Source organism: Lissotriton vulgaris, chromosome 7, assembly GCF_964263255.1.
Source record: "Lissotriton vulgaris chromosome 7, aLisVul1.2, whole genome shotgun sequence".
In the NCBI taxonomy this organism is placed as follows: Eukaryota; Metazoa; Chordata; class Amphibia; order Caudata; family Salamandridae; genus Lissotriton; species Lissotriton vulgaris.
The window spans coordinates 955,064,339-955,087,625 of record NC_141695.1 but is presented as its reverse complement, the minus strand read 5'-3'; positions in this window follow the sequence as shown (position 1 = coordinate 955,087,625).

The following is a 23,287-nucleotide window of genomic DNA, read 5'->3' as shown; positions in this document are numbered from 1 at the left end:
GCATCTACAAGCGTACCCCCGTCCTCACCTACACATAAACCAAGCTGCTGCTCGTGTGCTACTCAAAGGTGGACAACCTTGGAGCGACAATTTATACGCGGCCGTCCAGCCACAGAGTATGCACCACCCCGTGATCCTTGGGGGTCACGGATGTGAAACAGCAGCCGTACACGGGATTGAGGACGGGTCCACTTGCGGGGTCCATACAGGACTTGATCATGTGCTTTCCGCACCCCACTTCCCATAATACACAGTCTCATTTGAGCCTCCCATTGGTGGGTGTGTCATATGGAAAATGGAGAAGTGGGTTAGCGGTTGCACACACCGCTTCCGTTAAAGCCCCTGAAGAGAAGCATATGGAACTTCGAAACACGTCGGGCTGATCCATTACGGAGCGGCATCTACAAGTGGATCCCCGTCCTCACCTACACATAAATCAAGCTGCTGCTCGTGTGCTACTTAAAGGTGGACAAACTTGGAGCGACAATTTATAAGCGGCCGTGCAGCCGCGCAGTATGCACCACCCCGTCATCCTTGGGGGTCACGGATGTGAAACAGCAACCTACACGGGATTGAGGACGGGTCCACTTGCGGGGTCCATACAGGACTTGATTGTGTGCTTTCCGCAACACACTTCCCATAATACACAGTCTCATTTGAGCCTCCCATTGGTGGTTGATGAGTCATATGGAAAATGGAGAAGTGGGTTAGCAGTTGCGCACACCGCTTCCGTTAAAGCCCCTGAAAAGAAGCATATGGAGCTTCGAAACGCGTCGGGCAGATCCATTTCGAAACGGCATCTACAAGCCGATCCCCGTCCTCACCTACCCATAAATCAAGCTGCTGCTCGTGTGCTACTCAAAGGTGGAATACCTTGGAGCGACAATTTATAAGCGGCCGTCCAGCCACGGAGTATGCCACACCCCGTCAATCTTGGGGGTCACGGATGTGAAACAGCAGCCGTACACGGGATTGAGGACGGGTCCACTTGCGGGGTCTATACAGGACTTGATTATGTGCTTTCCGCACCACACTTCCCATAATACACAGTGTCATTTGAGCCTCCCATTGGTGGGTGTGTCATATGGAAAATGGAGAAGTGGGTTAGCGGTGGCGCACACCGCTTCCGTTAAATCCCCTGAAGAGAAGCATATGGAACTTCGAAACGCGTCCGGCAGGTCCATTACGGAGCGGCATCTACAAGCGGATCCCCGTCCTCACCTACACATAAATCAAGCTGCTGCTCGTGTGCTACTCAAAGGTGGACAAACTTGGAGCAACAATTTATATGTGGCAGTCCAGCCGCGGAGTATGCACCACCCCATCATCCTTGGGGGTCACGGATGTGAAACAGCAGCCGAACACGGGATTCAGGACGGGTCCACTTGCGGGGTCCATACAGGACTTAATTGTGTGCTTTCCGCACCACTCTTCCCATAATACACAGTCTCATTTGAGCCTCCCATTGGTGGGTGTGTCATATGGAAATGGAGAAGTGGGTTAGCGGTTGCGCACACCGCTTCCGTTAAAGCCCCTGAAGAGAAGCATATGGAGCTTAGAAACGCGTCGGGCAGATCCAATACGGAGCGGCATCTACAAGCGGATCCCGGTCCTCACCTACACATAAATCAAGCTGCTGCTTGTGTGCTACTCAAAGGTGGACAACCTTGGAGCGACAATATATATATATATATATATATATACATATATATATATATGTATATATATATATATATATATATATATATATATATATATATATATATATACATATATATTACCTACTGGCGGTCGCCAGTAGGTAGTTATAGTTAGGATAATTTTCAATGTTAAATCTCAACATTCTATTTTGAATAACTTTGGCGCCGGTTGACGAATCTGCCTGAAATTTTCAGGAAAATGGTCTCATGGCGGTCCGGTCCTTCCCTGAAAATTTGGGGGGGATTCGTCAAGCGGGGGCCGAGATAAAAGGGGGGTCCCAAAACGCGTTTTCCCCATGTTAATTTCCATAGGGCGGTCGATTTCACTTTTAGCCCGAACGGCTGAATGGATTTCCACCAAACTTGGCAAAATTGTAGGGACTGGTAGCCCGATGTGCCTTTGCTATGTCTCAAGATATGTGCTCCAGTGGATTTTGAGTAATTAAGGTTCAAAAAAATATATATATCTATAGCAGCGCTCCGGTAAGCGCACCGGTACGCGCACCGGGCGCGTCACGCGACTTGCGCGGAGAAAGCTGATTGGCTCTGGGGTGTCTGTAAACATTCTAAACAGTCCGGAGCGGCCGCCATCTTGTGTCTCGGTAGGATCGAGACACAAGAGGTGGCCAAAACAAAGGGGGAAATGACCATAAGGGGGCAGAGTAGACCCCCCTTGACCCCCTAGGTTTGATGTGGGGGCCATAAAAGGGCCCCACGGGGCAAAAAAAAAAAAAAAAAAATTTTGATTTTCGCGGGGTGAGCGCCCGGTACGCGCACCGGTAAGCGTACCGGGGAGTGTACCATGGGGAAAAAGAATGACAGTTTTAAAAGTAGCTGATTAGAAAAAAAAATGTTTTTTTTATATATACACATACATATATATAAATGCATATGCACATATATATATGCATATATGTCTATATGTGTGCGTGTAGAGAGAGGTAGAGAGGTAGAGGTGTAGAGGTAGAGAGGTAGAGAGGTAGAGAGTAGAGAGTGAGTAATAGAGAGTAGAGAGTGAGTAGTAGAGAGTAGTAGAGAGCAGTAGAGAGAGTAGCAGAGTGAGTAGTAGAGAGTAGTAGAGTGAATAGTAGAGTGGTAGTAGAGAGTAGTAGAGAGTGAGTAGTAGAGACTGAGTAGTAGAGAGTAGTAGAGAGTAAGTAGTAGAGTGAGTAGTAGAGAGCAGTAGAGAGTGAGTAGTAGAGAGTGGGAGAGAGTAAGTAGTAGAGAGTAGTGGAGAATATTCCAAAGTTTGGCACAGCACCACTTTCACAATGAGTCCAATCAAATCATATCACTTAGAGTACTTATTGAAGCGCTGAATCTTGGTGTATATTCAAATGCTTTTATTTTCCTTAAGTTTATGTACCACAGCCAGCCGAAACGTTTCGTTCTGTACAACAGAACTTCTTCAGGGCGTTCTTATTTCCTTCAAGTTATGTCGGTATCCCGTTGTCATATAACTAGATATTTCTTCCAAATGTTAGACGAGACATAAGTATATTCTTATTAAAAGTGACTAGGTATCAATTTTACCCACACAATTCGGGCAGACTTGAGTAATTTATAGCATCCTCAAAGTCAGTCTTTCAAAAATTCCAAAGTATAGGACATGATAATCCAAATCCAAATGTTTCTCAAGAAAAGTCATTTACAATCGTTCGGAATATCGGTGTTTGGGCAGATATGATCCAGGGACCCCCAGTATGCAAGGGGAATTAGTCCCCCCTCTGCAAAGGCGCCAGTGGCCTGCATTGCAGAGAGGTGTAACAAGGGTGTGGCCTCATTACACTTCTCTGCAATGCAGCTCCCTCGTGCATACTGGAGGCTCCTGGTGGACTAGTTGACCCCAGGGACCCCCAGTATGCAAGGGGAATTAGTTCCCCCTCTGCAAACGCGGCAGTGGGCTGCGTTGCAGAGAGGTGTAACAAGGGGCATAGTCTCATTACACCTCTGCAATGCAGCCCCAGGCGCATACTGGAGGTTCCAGGTGGGCTAATAGGCCCCCAGGGGCCCCCAGTATGCAAGGGGAATTAGTTTCCCCTCTTCAAACATGCACGGGGGCTGCGTTGCAGAGAGGTGTAAAAAGGGTTGTGGCTTCATTACACCTCTCTGCAATGCAGTCCCCTGGCGCATACTGGAGATTCCTGGTGGGCTTTCAGGTCTTATATAGTTAGGAATTAGCATTAAAAAAACCTTTGAAATTCACTGAAAAAACCACAGGTTTCACACCAGTTATAGTTAGGAATTAGCATTTAAAAAACCTTTGAAATTCACTGAAAAAACCATAGGTTTCACACCAGTTATAGTTAGGAATTAGCATTTAAAAAACCTATTAAATTCACTGACAAAACCAGTTATAGTTAGCTGGAAATTTTACTGATATAAAACCAATGAAATTCCACGTTATAGTTAGTTGGACTCACTATAACTTGCGCGTGCAATGCACTGCTGATGACGTCACATATTACATCACTCATGACATGGTCAGTGACATCACTCATGACATCACTGATGACACCATCCTTGTGACATAGTGACAGACCTCCTTTCAGTGTAATGTAACCCTTGAAACACATATTCAAAAATAGAAACTGAAATTTAAAAAAAAATGGAGATACCCATATCAGTTACAACAAGCAATTCAGTAATTCCACCATCTATATGCACATCCAGTCATTCACCAACAGTTCTATATAGTCACTCATACATATACTCACTTATCATATGAAGTGATACACCTATACATCCTGTTACACACCGACAGTCATCCAAAAGTTACTCACACACATACTCACACGTGCAAATAAACTATTGAACATCCATTTATTTGAATATAGAGTTATACACACACTACAACCTTACTTGTATTGAAAATTACACATATTTATTCTCTTAAACAATCACTTATAGAAACACATACTTATTTAAACAGGAACTCTTACAATCTCTTACTCTCACATATACTCACTTATATACATCAATATTCACATATACTAGATTAAAACATATGTAGTTACTGATAAAGACACTAGTGAGACAGTCATTCACTCACTAACAAACACATATACACACTCATCCATCCATACAGTCCTGCACATATGCTGTCTTCAAAACACATACAAACAGCGAGTCAGTCACTCATGCATCTATGTGCTAAGTAATACCCCCACCAAACCATATAGACACTCATACTGATACTAAGAGAAACATCTAATAACCCATATACATACGCATGTAGCTACTTACCAACACATGTAGCCACTTATAAACAAAGTGAAACAATAATATATATATTTAAATATTTAAACATTACTCACTAATATTTATTTTTCAGAAAGACACATATTCACTGGATGGTGTCATCAGTGATGTCATGAGTGATGTCACTGACCATGTCATGAGTGATGTAATATGTGACGTCATCAGCAGTGCATTGCACGCGCAAGTTATAGTGAGTCCAACTAACTATAACGTGGAATTTCATTGGTTTTATATCAGTAAAATTTCCAGCTAACTATAACTGGTTTTGTCAGTGAATTTAATAGGTTTTTTAAATGCTAATTCCTAACTATAACTGGTGTGAAACCTATGGTTTTTTCAGTGAATTTCAAAGGTTTTTTAAATGCTAATTCCTAACTATAACTGGTGTGAAACCTGTGGTTTTTTCAGTGAATATATATATATATATATATATATATATATATATATATAACCAATGAAATTCACTGAAAAAACCATAGGTTATAGACCATATATAGTTAGGGATTAGCATTTAAAAAACCTTATTTTATTTGCACAAAACCATTGAAATTCCATATATAGTTAGTTGCACTAACTATATATCGCGGACCCGCAATCCACTGCTAATGATGTCACATATTACATCATTCATGACATGGTCAGTGACATCACTGATGACATCACTGATGACATCTCAAATGACATCACTGATGACATCACTGATGATATCACTGATGACAACACCCAGTGACTGTATGTTTCTGTAAAGTTAAAATATGTCTTACATATTGAAGAATGAGTGGATGTATAAGTGTCTGGATGAAGGATTTAGTAGGTGCATGACTGACTGTATGAGAGAATGATTAAATGTGTCTCACTGAGTGTATGGGTTAGTGATTAAAGTGTCTTAATTTGGCAATCATTATTTATGTTGTTCTGTAAACTGTTGCATGTTTAAATCAGTAGCTATATCAGTAACTATATGGGTTATTGAATGGTTGCCCAAGTATTTGTATGGGAGACTGAGTATGTGTGTGGGTGGCTGGGAGGTGTATAACTCTGTGCATAGATGTGTGAGCAGTTGATTCCCTAGGTGTATGGGTTCAAAAGTGCATGTAGAAACAGCTGTATGGACAGTTGACTGTGTGCATGAGTATATTGGTGAGTGAATGGATATCTCAGTGCTACATGTCAAAGTAAGTACATATGTAAAACACACTCCATGTGAGAGTTGACATATATAAATAACTGAACATAAGAGCCAGTGAATGTGTGAGTGGCTGTATGAATCATTGTGAACTTGTATCAAGGATTGTACAAGAGAGTAAATATGTGTTACTATATGTTTGAATAAGTAAGGTGTGTATAACTGTATAGTTGAGGAAATGGAGATGTGATTGATTCTTTGCATGACTGACTAGGTGTGTGAGTAACTCCATGGATGTGTGACAGTCTGTGAGTGCCTGTTTACACTGAGTGTATCTAAGGTTATATTAGAGTCTGAAGATGTATTATCACATAAATGATATCATCAGTGATGTAATCAGTAATGTCAAATGAGATGTCAGTGATGTCATCAGTGATGTCATTTGAGATGTCATCAGTGATGTCATCAGTGATGCCATTTGAGATGTCATCAGTGATGTCATCAGTGATGTCACTGACCATGTCATGAATGATGTAATATGTGACATCATTAGCAGTGGATTGCGGGTCCGCGATATATAGTTAGTGCAACTAACTATATATGGAATTTCAATGGTTTTGTGCAAATAAAATAAGGTTTTTTAAATGCTAATCCCTAACTATATATGGTATATAACCTATGTTTTTTTCAGTGAATTTCATTGGTTTTTTAAAAGCTAATATCTATAGCTGTAAAATATATTCTTTATTAAGTGACGTATCACGTAGCCCGTGAGACGCCTCATGATGCATCGCATAACCGTGAAGTATCGTCTCTGCAGCGCAAACCAAACCCAAAACGTAAGCGCGCCAGAACACGCTTAAAGATATATATATATTTTTTAACCTTAATTAGACAAAATCCACACGTGCACATATCACAAACGTTCAAAAAACACAATATGTCGGACTCCCGTTACGCTGCCGGTTAGCTGCCCGGTTAACGTACCAGGAAGCACCTTTACCGCGAAAAATCGCAATTTTTTTTTCTTATGCCCCGCAGGGAACTTTAATAGCCCCCTCATCAATCCTAGGGGTTCAGGAGGGGTCTGCCTTACCCCTTTCATTCATTTACACCTTTTTTTTTTCCACCTCTTGTCTCTCGATCCTACCGAGAGACAAGATGGCGGCCGCTCCGGACTGTTTACAATGTTGACAGCCAATCAGCTACTCCTCAGACTCCCGTTACACTGCCGGTTAGCTTCCCGGTTAGCTGCCCGGTTAGCTGCCCGGTTCGCGTACCAAGACGCGTCTCTACGGCGAAAAGATCGGATTTTTTTTTTTTTTGGCCCCGCGTGGCTCTATAATATCCCCCTCATCAATCCTATGGGGTCAGAAGGGGTCTACCTTGCCCTCTTTCCTTCATTTCCCCCTTTGTTTTGGTCTCCTCTTGTCTCTCGATCCTACCGAGAGACAAGATGGCGGCCGCTCCGGACTGTTTACAATGTTGACAGCCTATCAGCTACTCCTCAGACTCCCGTTACACTGCCGGTTAGCTTCCCGGTTAGCTGCCCGGTTAGCTGCCCGGTTCCCGTACCAAGACGCGTCTCTACGGCGAAAAAATCGGATTTTTTTTTGGGGGGGGCGGCGTGGCTCTATAATATCCCCCTCATCAATCCTAGGGGGTCAGAAGGGGTCTACCTTGCCCCCTTTCCTTCATTTCCCCCTTTGTTTTGGCCTCCTCTTGTCTCTCGATCCTACCGAGAGACAAGATGGCGGCCGCTCCGGACTGTTTAGAATGTTGACAGACACTGGAGAGCCAATCAGCTCCGCTTCGCAAAGTTCCGATACGCGAAAAGTACGCGAACCGGAGCGCAGCCCGGAGCGCTGTTACAGATATATATCTTGTTTTAAACGTTAATTTCTCAAAATCCACTGAAGCACATATATTGAGACCTAGCAAAGGCACATCGGGCTAACAGTCCCTACAATTTTGCCAAGTTTCGTGGAAATCCATTCAGCCGTTCGGACTAAAAGTGAGGCCAACCGCCCTATGGAAATTAACATGGGAAAAACGTGTTTTGGGACCCCCCTTTTTTCTCGGCCCCCCCTTGACGAACCCCCCCCCAAATTTCCAGGAGCTGCTCAGAAACAGAATGTGCCATTTTCCTGAAAATTTCAGCCAATTCCGTCCACAAACGCCAAAGTTATTAGGCATAGAATTTTCAAAAGTTCCATAGAGAAAAAATCCTAACTATATATACCTACTGGCTATCGCCAGTAGGTAATATATATATATATATATATATACATATATATATATATATATATATATATATATATATATATATACTTGTACGAGTGCTCAGCACTTTAGGGAGCACAAGAGAGACTGCAATTTGTTCTTTCGGGCAGCGTGAGCACTTCAACCTCGAGTGTTCGCCTGACGCGTTTCGGATGATTCCTTAATCATAGGCTCACTCCAATGATATGCCCAGCAGCTGACACTCTTATATATCCTCCAATGAGCTTAGGTACTGGCTTTTCCCAATACATCCGCCTCATCTCAAACCGCCCCATTCTCTCTAAAGCCCTGGAAAAATGTGCCCTTCAGCAATTGGACAAACACTTAGACACTTACAACCAACTCGACCCCCTACAATCTGGCTTCCGTAAAGGCTGCAGCACTGAAACTGCACTGCTAAACATAATTGATGCCATTCACCTTGCCATAGACAATGGAGAGACCTGCCTACTCATTCTTCTTGACCTCTCTGTGGCATTTGACACAGTTAACCATGCAACCTTACTCAATACACTTAAATCTTGGTTTGGCTTTAATCGCACTGTCCTCAACTGGTTCAACTTCTATTTCAAACACAAAACTCAACAAGTAAAAATCCCAAACTGCTTATCTAGCCCCATGCCGGTCTCCCTTCATGTCCCCCAAGGATCTATCCTCTCTCCTGAGCTTTTCAATCTATTCATGGAACCCCTTTCCCTCATTCTCAAACAAGCCAGAATTAACTACCACCTATACGCCAACGACACCCAACTGTACTATAAAATTATATCCCACTCTGGTGTAAAGCACCTCAACACTGCTCTGACCAATATCCGAACCTGGTTCTATCCCAATCATCTCATATTTAATCCTAATAAAACTGAAATTCTTCTTCTTTTCTCTGTTATGTTATGTTATGTTATGTTATGTTATGTTATGTTATGTTATGTTATGTTATGTTATGTTATGTTATGTTATGTGGGATTTGTAAAGCGTGCTGACACCATGGGTTTCCTGGCGCTGTAGGACAGAGGTGAGAAAGGACAAGTTGCAGTAGGTCTCAGTAATGTTTATATTTCAAAACATACGTTGCTTAATTGTACAATGATATAAAGTTTGTCACATAATCATTTCAAAAGCACAACAAAAACTATAAGGGTGCACAGTGTCCCAAGTGTATACATGTGAAACCAAAAAATAATTACAACAACACTAAAATCAACATAAACACAACAGTTTCTTATAGGATGACCAGGTAAGGAAAATGACCCAAATATTGATAATTAATTTTAACTAGTGACCATATCTAGTCATAGGCACTAGTGGCAGGTTCGATTCCTTAAAGCGTCGACACTGGGAGCTTTCTCAAATTGCAACACACGTAATGTTGTGTATTGCATATGGTGTCCATGCGGCCTTCCTTATGTTGGACAAACAAACAGCCCATCAAAGCAAGGGTAGGCCAACATCGAAGCCGAATCAGGAAATCAGTTTTGACAGCACCACTAGTAACACATTTCAAAGACCACAATCATACTGCAGATCAAATCAAATGGCAAGTGATTGATACCATAACTATGCCCGACAGAGGAGGTGACATCTCACAAATCCTACAGCGTAGGGAGTGTCACTGGATTGAAAGAATTAACTCCATCAACCATGGTTTGAATTCAGCAGATGAATGGAGAGGATATGTATCCAGTATTAGAAACTAAATGGTTTACACTTTTGATTTTCCTGCGATCTTACATGTACCTATGTCTCTCTTTAAAGGAATTTAAAATGTCCTTTTCACTATTGTCAGTCTTTTTCACGATGCATACAAGTCGCTCTAGTTAAAAATATTTCAGCCCACTGGTTCTCATATATCATTTGGCTCTCTGCTGATATTCGAGAGTAAGATTGTCTTCCTTGTCAGATCCAATATACATGAGTGCATTTGTATAATTGTAATAATGAGCCATTTTTCAATAGTATATTTCATGAATATAAATTTGTAGTATGTTTTTTAAAAAAAAGGTGTAGAAACGCTCGAGTACTATGTGAGCAAATTGTCTATCATAATAATTATACTATGAATGTGGTAGCCAGAACGATCTAATTACATGCAGATCCCATGCCGAAAATATGCCTTGCAGCCACTTCGGCTGTTTTCTTTAAGATATCATATGCGTGTTGGAATGGCTTGTCCAAACTCCTTCGTAACCTCGACTTTCCATTAATAGACCTTGCGGTGGATCGAGCTCTCGTAACTCTCCCCGTCAGGTCTAGACCCGTCAATACCCGGAAGTGCAGACAGCCTCCGCACTACCGTTCCACGGAGACGCCACTGAGCGTTGTAAGATCCTCTCAGGTATGACAACCTTCCGGTAACTGCTCCTTAATTGAAATCCCTCTTTTTGATAGCATGCCTCTTACTAGATATCCGCTTTCTTTACCAGGCATCGCCCTGTAAGGAAACATCGACGTATTTACGTAGCTGCTATACCCAGCACTATTCAGTGCCAGCGCTATATTTTCAGGCATTGTCCTGCAGAAAATACTTATTTCCTGGAGAAGTTTAACCTATTACTCTGAGACGCTGACCACTACAGTGGTCAGTACTCCGTCCTTTTTCAAATATCAAATGTAAATAAAAGAGGTTGATTCTGTTTCTCTGATGCAACTTTCTATTTATGTCCCATACATGACAACAGTACCCGGCTGGGCTACCTGTAAGTCTAACTTTAACCTTTTCATCACACTTGGGTGATAATAAGTCCATATACAGGTACATTGGTCTCTTAAAAAATATATCGAGTAGAATACGAATATGTCACTTCACACACTTATTATTCACTTTGTCCTCTTTATTTGTAGATGTCCCCATATGTCCTGTCCTGATGAGACCCACATTCTCAAGGGTTGAAACGCCGTCGACGCTTTAAGGAATCAAACCTGCCACTAGTGCCTATGACTAGATATGGTCACTAGTTAAAATTAATTATCAATATTTGGGTCATTTTCCTTACCTGGTCATCCTATAAGAAACCGTTGTGTTTATGTTGATTTTAGTGTTGTTGTAATTATTTTTTTGGTTTCACATGTATACACTTGGGACACTGTGCACCCTTATAGTTTTTTTGTGCTTTTGAAATGATTATGTGACAAACTTTATATCATTGTACAATTAAGCAACGTATGTTTTGAAATATAAACATTACTGAGACCTACTGCAACTTGTCCTTGCACCTCTTTTTATCATCTCTGACATACCTTTCTGGGTGACGATAAATTGCTATTAAGCAAATATTTGAGTAATTTATACAAATATAACACCACAGGAACCGTTGTTCTATGTTATAATATGAGGCCCTGGTTCCGATGTGAGTAGGGTTTACCTTGTTTTTCCTTGAGAGGTAGGACAGAGGTGAGGCTGAAGACGGGAGAAGCGGGGGTTTAGCAAGGTGGGGGAAACAGGAAGGTTTTGAGCAGTTTCCTGAAATGAAGGAGGGAGCTGCTGGATTTGATGGCCACGGGAAGGGGATTCCAGAATTTAGGGGCCAGGAGGGCGAATCGACGGCCCCCGAATTTGTTGGTTTTGGGAACAGCAAGCAAGTCGAGGTGAGCTGAGGTTGCGAGTGGGGCGGTGTTGGTTGATGAGTGAGATTAGGAAAGCGGGGCTGGTGCAGTGGAGGGTTTTGAACGTGAGGCAGCCTAGATTGAAGGCCGCCCTCTGTTCTATGGGCAGCCAGTGCAGCTTGTGCAGTAGGGGTTTAGCCGACTGCCATTTGGGTTTTTTGTAGATGAGACGGGCTGCTTGGTTCTGCACAACCTGGAGGCGGACCAGTAGTGATTTTGGAAGTCCGTGATAGAAGGAGTTGGAGAAGTCCAGGCGGGATAGCACCAGGGAGATGATAACCTGAATCAGAGCGGCTGGTGGGAGTAGATGACTGACTTTGCGGATTTTTCGAAGCTGGAACGTGCATGCTGAAATGACAGTGCCGACTTGGGATATGAGGGAGAGTTTGGCATCAATGGTCACACGAGACTCTTTACCGATTTCACGGGAGTCGGGGGAGGGCCTAGTTTGTTGGGCCAGAACTGCGGGCCCCAGTGAGAGGGGCTGGATCCGGGAAGAAGGAGCTCAGTTTTTCCTGGATTTAGTTTTAGTTGATTGCAGTTCATCCACTCCTGGATGTGTATTATGGCGGAATGGAAATTGGCCACAGCGTTCGAAGAGTGGAGTGGAAAGATGATCTGCAGATCATCAGCGTAATTGTACACTGTGATGTCCCATTTTTGAAGTGAGTGGATCAGGGGCCAAAGGTAGAGGTTAAACAGTAGGGTTGACAGGGAGGAACCCTGAGGGACTCCACAGGTAGTGGAAGTTTTGGGCGCTGTGTAAGGGCCCAAGCGGACGGCTTGCGTTCTGCCGGTCAAAAAGGACTGAGTCCATTTGAGGGGAGAACCCTGGATGCCGGCCTGCTCGACACGGTGAAGAAGGATGTTGTGATCATCCGTGTCGAATGCGGTCGACAGATACAGGAGTACGAGGGCCTGGGGGATTCCAATGTCAGCGTTCCTCCTTAGCATGTAAGGACTGCCAGGATGACGGCCTCAGTGGGGTGGGCTGGCCTGAAACTGGCCTGGTTAGGTCCAGGTCGCAGGAGGTCTCGATGAAGTTGCAGAGACACTGGGTGACTTGTGCCTCCATTAGTTTTGAGAATTATGGCAGGAGAGAAATGGGGCGGTAGTTGGTGAGTTCCGCCGGGTCAGCGCCAGGTTTCTTTAGGAGGGGCACTAGGATGGCCTCTTTGAAGGAGCTGGGGACAGTACCCGTGCTAAGGGAGCCATATAGCAGAGGTAGGATGCAGTCGGGTAAATTGAGGCAGACGGTCCGTAGGACCGAGGGGGGGCAGCAGTCATTTGAAGAGCCTGATTTTACCCGGTTCGCGAGTTCAGCTAGTGAGTTGGAGTTGAGGGTGGGGAAGTGGGTGAAGATCGATGAGTTAGGCAGAGGAGTATCTGGGGGGGTATCTGAGGGTGGTGGGGGATGGAGTCCTTGATTTTATTGATTTTCTCGACAAAGAAGAGGTTAAGAGCATCGCAAGTCTCTTGGGTGGGGGTCTGACCTGGGAGAGTTCTGTCGTCTGAGGTGAGTTTGTTCATAATTTTGAAGACCTCCTTTGATTTGTTGTCCACGGACAAGATTCTTTTAGAAAAATGTTCCGATTTAGCTGAGGAAATTGCATTTTTGTATTCTCTGCGGGCTATGATGTATTGTAGTCTGTTAGGTACGGAGTAATTGTATCTCCATGTCCTTTCCAAATGGTGTACCTTCAGTTTGTGTTGCTTAAGGTCGTCAGAAAACCATCCGTGGGAGTTGAAGTGTCGGGTGGGGGGAAATTTGGTGAGCGGGGCGAATTGGTCACTGGCAGATTTTAGCCAGGTGCCGATGTTGCTTTCCAGCCTGTCGATATTAGTAATAACAACCCTCTCCCCATTCAAACATGTATTGCTGACCTTAATGCTCTAAACTGTTGTTGGATTACAACAACTGTCAACTCTCCTAATTAGTAAAATCCCACAGCATCACCTTTGACAGCATGTTTACACTCAATTCCCACATAAAAAACACGGCAAAAGGAGTACTGTTTACGCTCCAACATCTCAAAAAAATCAAACCCTTCATTCCAGCTGAAGATTTCAAACCTGTTGTACAATCCCTAGTCCTCTCGAAAATCGACTATGGTAATGCCCTTCTCTCCGTTACTCCAAAGGTTCACCTGGCCCCCCTCAAGTCTGTTCTGAACCTAGCGGCTAGGCTTACAACAGACTGCTAACATTTTTTACACATATCGCCAGCTCTAAAAACCCTTACATGGCTTCCTATTGAAGGCAGATCCTCCTATAAATTAGCATGCTTTACGCACAAAGCCCTCCATCAAAAGACCTCACTCTACCTTTCAAACAAACTCAAAAAAGCTGTCAGTGCCCGTCTGACGAGAAGCTCTAACTCTCTCCTCCACATCCCCCCTCTGCTAAAAAAGAAAGCTGCACAATCTCGCTCCTGCTCTGGTAAGGCCCCCAGCATCTGGAATGCCCTCGCTAAGGAACTACGACTTAACCCCTCATACTTCAGTTTCAAAAAAGACCTTAAAAAGCACCTGCTCAATAAATATTGGGGTCCATAATCACTCTATTTCCATACCCACTCCACAATCTCTTCCTTTTTCAATCTCTTACCTTTCCTCCCTCGCTCCCACCTCTTGTACTCTACTAACGTCTAATCACCCCCACAGTACCCAACCTCACCTCTTGCGTCCTCCTCCCCTCAACTCTCTCCTAAAACGTTGCCACTTGTCCTTGTCAAAAATCAATCTAGCTCCTTTTACTGTTTAACAATTTGTAATTATTTCATTCATATGTTTTTGTAAACAGCGTCATCCGTTTATTTTGTATCATTATCAAGATATGTTGTTTATTTTGTTCCTTAAGTCTACCATATGTTAATGTTTCTTTTTGTTACTATTTGTTTTGTAATCCATGTACTATAGTCATTCCAATGTAAAGCGCTCTGATACCACAGTGTGAAGCCAGCATAAAACCTCTTGAATAAATTCCAACAATAATATCACACAATATCCCATGCAGGGCCCCACACTTCACACCAATCAATATGTTAACACAAGGTAAGACCTTTAGTGCTTTTACATTGGTTATTATTGGATTTATAACAATATGGAGTTGAATACTCAGAGGTTACTTTCATTATCTTTTCACATAATTTGGTATTCTTGGATTACTCGACTTAATTTTAAATATAATTCAGTTGCATATACATAGAACTAGGTGAGCTCTATTTTCTTAATATCTAGCATGATTGTAAAGAAAACATCAGAACTGGTGACACTATGGGGTCGATTCCGATCCTGGAAATAAAACATCCGTACGATTCGTATCCGGAGCCCTTTCCGTACGAATCGTACCCGTCCGCCCGAGTCGCGTAGTACGATCCTCATTCCGTGAATCCGTCTGAATCATCGCAATCCGTACGTATTGCAAGGCTGAAACCGTGAACCGTACACATGCCGTACGACCCGACGAGTACGATCCGTACCAGGGAATCAGGACGCAATTGGTACGGTTTATGTAGGGTAAGGGCGATTCGTACGTAAAAGCGCACAATCACATACACACTGTAAGGCGCGTATCCCCCAGGATCGCAGGGGTACGGCGCATACCCCTGCGATCATGGGGGATACGTGCCATACCCAGCGATCGCAGGGTTTACGCACCGTACATCCAGCGAACATGGGGTACGGTGTGTACACCCCGAGATCGCGGGGTACGGCGTGTACCCCCCATTGGCGATCAGGGGTAGGTGCCGTACCCCTGCGATCATGGGGGGTACGCGCCATACCCGGGGGGGCTGTTCCGTACCTGTTTCTGGCCGAACTCTGCTTTTACGGCTGTTTTCAGCTCTCGTAGGAAAAGGGTCGTACCGTGCGTACCCGACACGAATCGTACTTGCCGGGTCGGAAAAAGCAGCCGCGATCTGTACAGATGTCGTGTACTGCGGGTTCCGAGGGAGAATCGCGTCGTACGGTCTTTGTACGATTTGTGCTGAGTCCTGCTCCTGGTACGAATCGTACTTTGTCGTACGTACGGGGGACGATTCATAAGGGGAAAACGATCCGTACGGCTAATCGGAGCGCTTTTTCCAGGATCGGAATCGGCCACTATATGTGTATGATGACAGTTGACTCTACTAACTTGGATACACAACACTTATTATTGACGATTCCCACTACCTACTACTAATATTATACCACAAAGCCTTTCTATATGGCGCTATCATACTTTCAAGACTATCAAGAGACAACAATTTTTATAGAAACATGACTACGTTAGATGAGATTAATGTTTGAATACACCTGGTACCTTTTGGGTCTCCGACACTGGTAGCAGGATTTTAACTATCCTAAGTGCTCCTGCTAAAATATGATCATATATATATGTATCGCCCTGACCTGATGCAGTCTGCTGGTACAGTGTCAGTAATAGACGAAACATGTTTTGGTAATTTCAAAGGCAAGGGAAAAATGGACTAGTGGATATCTAATAAAAATCTGTTGAAACCACAACCCCAGCCTGAGATTTTTTGTAGTGCTCGGAGAACCCCTTTATTGACGTTTTGAATTTTCCAGAAGAGGAAGACTAGGTGACTCTTCCTTGTCTTAGTGCGCCAGACAACATTTAGGCATTTTCTAAATAATACTGATTGACTGTTTTTACTTGTGACCTATTATGGTGTTTCAGAAAAAGCGGAGGGAGACAATATTACAATCTTTCTAAGACAATATTTGCCTAATTTTTGTTTTTACTTCACCTAGTGCCAATATACAAAGACCTCATAAACTAGGAAGAAAGTCTGCATTTCATGGAAATCTATCAGACCAAGAGGCCTAATTCCTTTTTTTCTAGAAAATGCTGTTACTCTGAAAGAGGCTGCAATTAAAGTAACAGCTGGCTGAAGAAAATCATTGTTGACCTAAGACCCACTTTGAGAAAACCTCAATGATTGTTATCGTCTCATTCATCTATACCTATTTCTGGTTGCTCACAAAAGAATTACTGTAACTTATAGTGACCTAGAGAAGCGTAAAATATATATATTCATGCAAAGGTTGACAAAAAGGATTCATCAAAGTTAATTTATCTTAATTATTATTATTACTTACTTTTAGATACTTCTCAGAGATACAATTTTAATTTTCCTTACCATGCGTTACTACACCAACTATTGCAATTAATATTGTGTGAAACTGGCAATATGTTTTGCTTTCAGATATATATTTTAAAAATATGCTGCATGATTTTCATGCCTTTTAACTTTGTTTACCAATAGTATTGTTCTCAAGGATTAGGGGAAGGTGTCATCTCTGGGAGCTGCAACCACACCCACTAACCAAGCACACAACCTGGGGTTAATCTTGGACTTGTCGCTCTCAATGACCCAGCAAGTCAATGCTGTGTCCTCCTCCTGCTTCAACACCCTTTGCATGCTCCGCAAGATTACAGATGGATCCCCACTGAAAGTAGAAGGACTGTCACCCAGGCCCTCGTCAGCAGCAAACTGGACTACGGCAACGCCCTCTTCGTAGGAACCATGGCCAAACTCCAGAAAAGACTCCAACGCATACAGAACGCTCCACATGACACATCCTTGACTTACCCCACCACACCCACATCACCGCCCACCTGAAAGACCTGCACTGGCTACCAGTCAACAAGAGGATCACCTTCAAGCTCCTCACCCACTCTCACAAAGCACTCCACAACGCCGGACCGGCATACCTCAACAAACGTCTTCCCTTCTACACCCGACCACCAACTTATTTCCACCGACCTTGCCCTCACCACCATCCCACACATCCACAGGACCTCCAAGTGTGGCAGATCCCTCTTCTACCTCACCGCCAAGACATGGAACACCCTACCCACACAGATGTGACAGACCCCGGACCTGCTTACCTTCAGGAGACTTCTCAAAACATGGCTTTTTGAGCAGAAGCTGCACCCCCCATCCCTCAGCACCTTGAGACCCTTACGAGTGATTAGTGCGCTCTACACATATCTGATTGATCTCTATCTTCACGCAGCTTTCACCACCCCTTATCCTGCTGTTTCTTTTGTTTATCAACAGATTTCATTATTCTGTTAATTGTCTTAATTTTTGGCTGTTGAATGAACTCTCACCATTAGTGGAGTGGTGTGGCTCACTGGTTAGAGGCTGCAGACCTGGAAGCAGAGAACGGCCCGGGACCAGGGTTCAATTCCCGACGCGGCAGGGTTGTGGCCCAGGGTCAGCAGACTCGATAATTCTCGCCTCGGTGCCTACTCTAACCAGGGATCACACTCGGCAATTCTGGGCATTAGCTTGCCTCATCTTTATAACGGCCCCCCACATTCGCCGGGGATGACTGGTTTTACCTTGGAGATACCCAGTAGGAACCATCTCACAGGGATAGCCAGGACGGGTTCCCCAGCGGTCTACAGCGCCACGACGCCTCAGGGCAACAGTGCGCTTTACAAGACACATACATTTACAAGACACATACATTAATCGATTGTTAGTTTGAATTTAGTAAGGTAAAACAGACTACATTTCTGATATTATTTAGAAAACACAACAAGTGTATTTGGAGAATAAAATACATTTGGGAAGCTTTTAAATAATATAATAAAATTAAAAAGAAAAAAGTATTTTTTACTCCATTGTTGATCAAAATTGTCGAACCCAGAGTGCTCCTTCTGATATGGTGGAATGTCTTTGTTAAATTTTATAAGGGGTTAAAAGTTAAATGAAATGAAGATTCCCTTTCTCCACATTACAGTATTACTTTAACCTTCCTGATTCATTTGCCACCCAATATGAAATCTAATGGAAGCCTTCTAAATCATATTCCCTTCTGACTTCTCCTTTGTGTTTAAGAGAGAAATCTAAAATTGAATTACAATGGCACAAAGGAATTAGCTGGGTACAGCCAAGCAGTTTTTGGGAGCGATTTTGAATGAAAAGGTAGATCTGCTAGTATAAATGCAACAAAGGGGGAACACTGTTCCAGGGAGAGTAGTGCAGAAAGTGCCTGCCTCACTCTGTGAAGAGAGGAAGAAGCAAAAGTGAAAAAAGGGAAGGTGACCTAGGTCTAGGACTCAGTTGTGGGAGTACAAGTATCGTCTCTTGTTGCCCTCACACACCCCAAGGGATGTCATGCTTCATCATCGGGCAGTTGTTCCTCGTTGGGTCGGAGCTGCAATGCCCTACAGGTCCCCCAAAGGGTCACTTTATCGGAGATCTTTTGAGAGCTCCCGTTTGATTCGTGCGGGTGTGTGTGGTGAATCCTTTGTGAAGGGTGATTCAGTGCATGCAGAATGTTAAAACTGCCTAAGAGTTATTTACCACGGAGTGCTTTAATAAAGTGGGAACCTTGGCAGACTAAAGAGCCCATAGGTTAATGAATTACCCCTGTAGGCGTAATGTGCCCAGGTAACTATCAGGTCAACATGTTTCACTCCTCTATTGTCGTAGCAATCTTAGGTGTTTAATCAGGATCAATGCAAATCAGTGATAGTGGTGTTGTGCATATAAAAAATATATATAGTTATAAGGTAGAGGGGTAAGTATCCCTCTAGTTGATCAGTGGGGGCCTGGGGCTAAGAGACCTTTAGTCCAGGCATCTTACTAAGCAGTAGATTCCACTCCTGATCGTGAACTAGAGAAAGTGAAAGTGAAAGAGAGCCATGTTTAAAATGAGTGAGGGAGGCTGGTCTGCGTGCCTCCCTACACGTCAGTCATAGAAGACAAAGATCTGATCTGCAAGAGAAAGGCAGAAGGGGGAGACAAGTTTGCATGATATTGTGGGTAAGGAAATCTTGTAGCATCCATGCAAGCTACACCACTCTGGAATTCCCTACATGTCAGAAATGTCAGGGATTTTTACGTTTCCGTGTGTGGCCACAGAGCCTTCCCCTCTTGCCAAAACAGGTTATATATTTTTGAAAGGAAAAGTTGATGTCTCCATTTTGCATTCTGTGCCCTTTTCTGTATCGGGCACTTGGCCCACCCACATAAGTGTGGTGGCGTTATTATAGGGAGATGTGTGGGAATGCTGGGTGGTAGGAATTTTAGGGATCCCTGCAGATTCCAAAACGTTCCTTCACAGAAATGTGAGCAAAATGTGTGTTTTAGCAAAGGTTTGAGGTTTCTAATGGCTTCCAAGTACAAAATAACTAGTGAGAACCACATGTTCATCCGCATTTTGAGACACCCAACCCGCTCATTCTTCTGGATCTGCAAAAGCACCAGTTTTGCGGATGACCACTACTATATTGTGGACTCCATTGATAATTTGAGGGAATGTATGAGCTCTGGGAAACACCGCCCACCCCACACACAGTATGCACAGACTGACCATCACTTCAGAACAGCATTGGCACCATCTAGATTCGCAGACCAAAGTTTTTCTTTTTTTTTTCTTTGCATAGTCCACTCCACCTGGGGAATTAAAATGAATGCCAGAATGCCATTTTCGTTTTTCAGTGAAAATGTTCATCCAGTACTAGTCTTAATGCACAATAAAGGGAGTTGCATTGGAAAATTAATGTAAAAAAATTAATGCACATTCACTGAATGGACCCTTAAAAGAAATACTTTGTTGTAGACACTTTATTGACAAGATGCTTAACCAAAACCAGAATGAACAACAATTAATTGACCAGGCCTTTAAAAAAGGTAAAATAACGGCCACTTCACTCAACAGTTAAAGAAAGATGTGGTAAGTGGCACTTGAGTGGAAAGGACCTTTACAACATTCAGTAAAAAGCACTTCACTGGATATACCCTTTACAAAAACACCATGAGCAATAATTTGCATGCCAGGCCTTTGGAAAAATCAATTAATAGCATATTCTTGGATAGTTAATTTAAAGAACATAACTATGACCAACTCTTTACCATTCAAGGCATTAAATAAAAAGGTAACAAGGTAAAGGTTCACAGTATGGTCCCTTCAAATAAAAGCACATAAACCAGTACGTCATTGAGCAGACGTTACTAAAAAGTGCAATCTGTTACTTTCAGTGGATAGAGTGGACCTTAAGTCTACACATACACACAGAGCAAATGAGGATCAGCAGAGGCAAAACTCTCTACATTTGCTAATTTTATATTACATGAAATCTGCAAAAAAAAATGAGTCGTTGCATTCCATGATTATGTGTATTGTTTTGCTGCATGACACTTGGTCACCTGTGTTCTGCCTTTATCTTTTGTGAAGTTTTTAGGCGATTTATTACTACATCACATTTTCATTTGACATTAAAAAAAGCAACATTTTAAGTACTTTTACCAACATTTCAAGGAAGAAATATCCACACCCCTACTAATAGATATTACTGTCATAGCAATTTCCTGAGCTATGTGCCTATGCAAAATCTTGCAAAAAACTACAAGCAAAACATGTTCAACACACAGAAGGCTACACTGTAAAAAGCCAGATATTTTGCCTTTGTCAATGAATTTTCATTGTAATTCTCGTCACCACAGTGCTGCAGATTATAATAGCGTTCTATATATACAAAAGTTACTATCACCCAAGTCAATGTTGCTAGCATCACTGGCACGGGAATGATAAAATGCCAAATAAATCAAACAGGATCTGCGCCCCATCTCTGTCATTTACTTTTACAACAGGCCTACTTACTGCATAATTAAAATAACAAAACAGAAGGCTATATTTAGGGCACAGATGTTGTGTTGCACTAGAATGAACATATTTAGAGAGTAAATTGTCATTCTGTGGAGAGAAAACCTAAAGAAAGACACATGAAAGAAACAAAAACGAACCTAATTTAAGGGGCTATTACACACAGAATGGGAAAGTTCATGCCCCTTTAACTTTTTAAACCACTTTGAGCAGCACATTATTAGAATGTTAGAACAGAGTGATTTTCCTCCTTCCCGTCAGCACACTGCTCATATTTTAGATGCACATTCATATCCCAAGATTAATTGCACCAGGGAAGAATGCGAAAGCAATTACATTGCAATTTTCTGTAATTTAAACAATTTGGAGTTCTTGGTTTGTTTTGTGCTTCCAGAACACTGCCCACACGGCTTGGCAAGTTAATCTTTATAAGCAAACTGCTGGGAACGCACACAGGCTTTATTTTACCTCTTGGCATTGATCGGTTAGGGTTATTTGTACACCTTGCCTTGACAATAGTGGGTCTGTAACACTAGGCTGCTGTGGTGTAGTATCCTGTGTGTCTCATTCCCTTTATGTCTGACCTGGCCTCTGTAATGTTGAGTGAATCATGTAATGGAATGCTGATGTGTGTGTGTGACGTGGAAGCTGTGATATGATTACAGTTTGAGAGAGGATGGAGCCCTACCATACTGTGACTGTAACCTATGGGCCTAGCTAGAAAAATTGTTTATCGCTGCCTAATTGGCTCCAAACTCTCACACGAAGACCCTCAACCCCCCTCCCCCCCACAACACCTGCCAGGTCTTCAAGTGTTATGCACTATACAGTTTCTCCTGATGAAGACAACATACTAACTGCTAAAAACTCTTTCTCGTAGGTTTCACCAGAGACAAAGCACTACAAACATATAGACCTCCTAATGTAGCTTTGAGCTACAGCAATATGTATGCAAGTGACAGATTAAGGAACTGATTGTAAATGCCCACACAGTGTGAATGTGATGTTATGCTTTGTATTTCACATCAGTGTATTGAGAAAGTATCATTTAAAGAGTGTAATCTCAAACACACATTCATATTAGCATTATACACCACAACATTTTGACCAGTAAAGGTTAAAATTGGAAAGCCGTCTATAGTGATAAATCAGTTTGCATCTTAATCAGAAATTGTGCCCTTGTCTGTTGTCTCTGTGGTCAGAGTAGAGGTAGGAATGGATGACTAGGATACTCCAGGCCACCTACAGAAAAGGAAGAGGGCCAGACCTCTGGAGCCAACACAGGAGGGGTCCGCTTGTGAGGTTAAGGTGGGAAAGGGTCAAGCAGTAATTTCAGCTAGGGGAGGAGTTGAGGTATTCAGAGAAGCTCTCTCAAGAGAAAAAATGAAGCTGCCATGCTGTATTGTCCCAGAATATTGTGCAGAAAGGTTGGGGCTGCGGTGGAGACATCATTTGGCATCTTAGGACTGGCCAGTGATGCCTAGCATCTAGAGCTTTCCACCTACATGTAAAAACCCCTGAGCATGGGGCAGACAGTTGTGAAGACCCTGGACCTGGAAGATGATGATGGCGGAAAGTACCCCTGGTTGGATGGAGACACCACCTCATGCCTTCAAAGATGGACTAAAGACTTTCGGCCGTATGTGCAAATGGCCTGATTCACAGAATCAGGCTATTTCCAAATG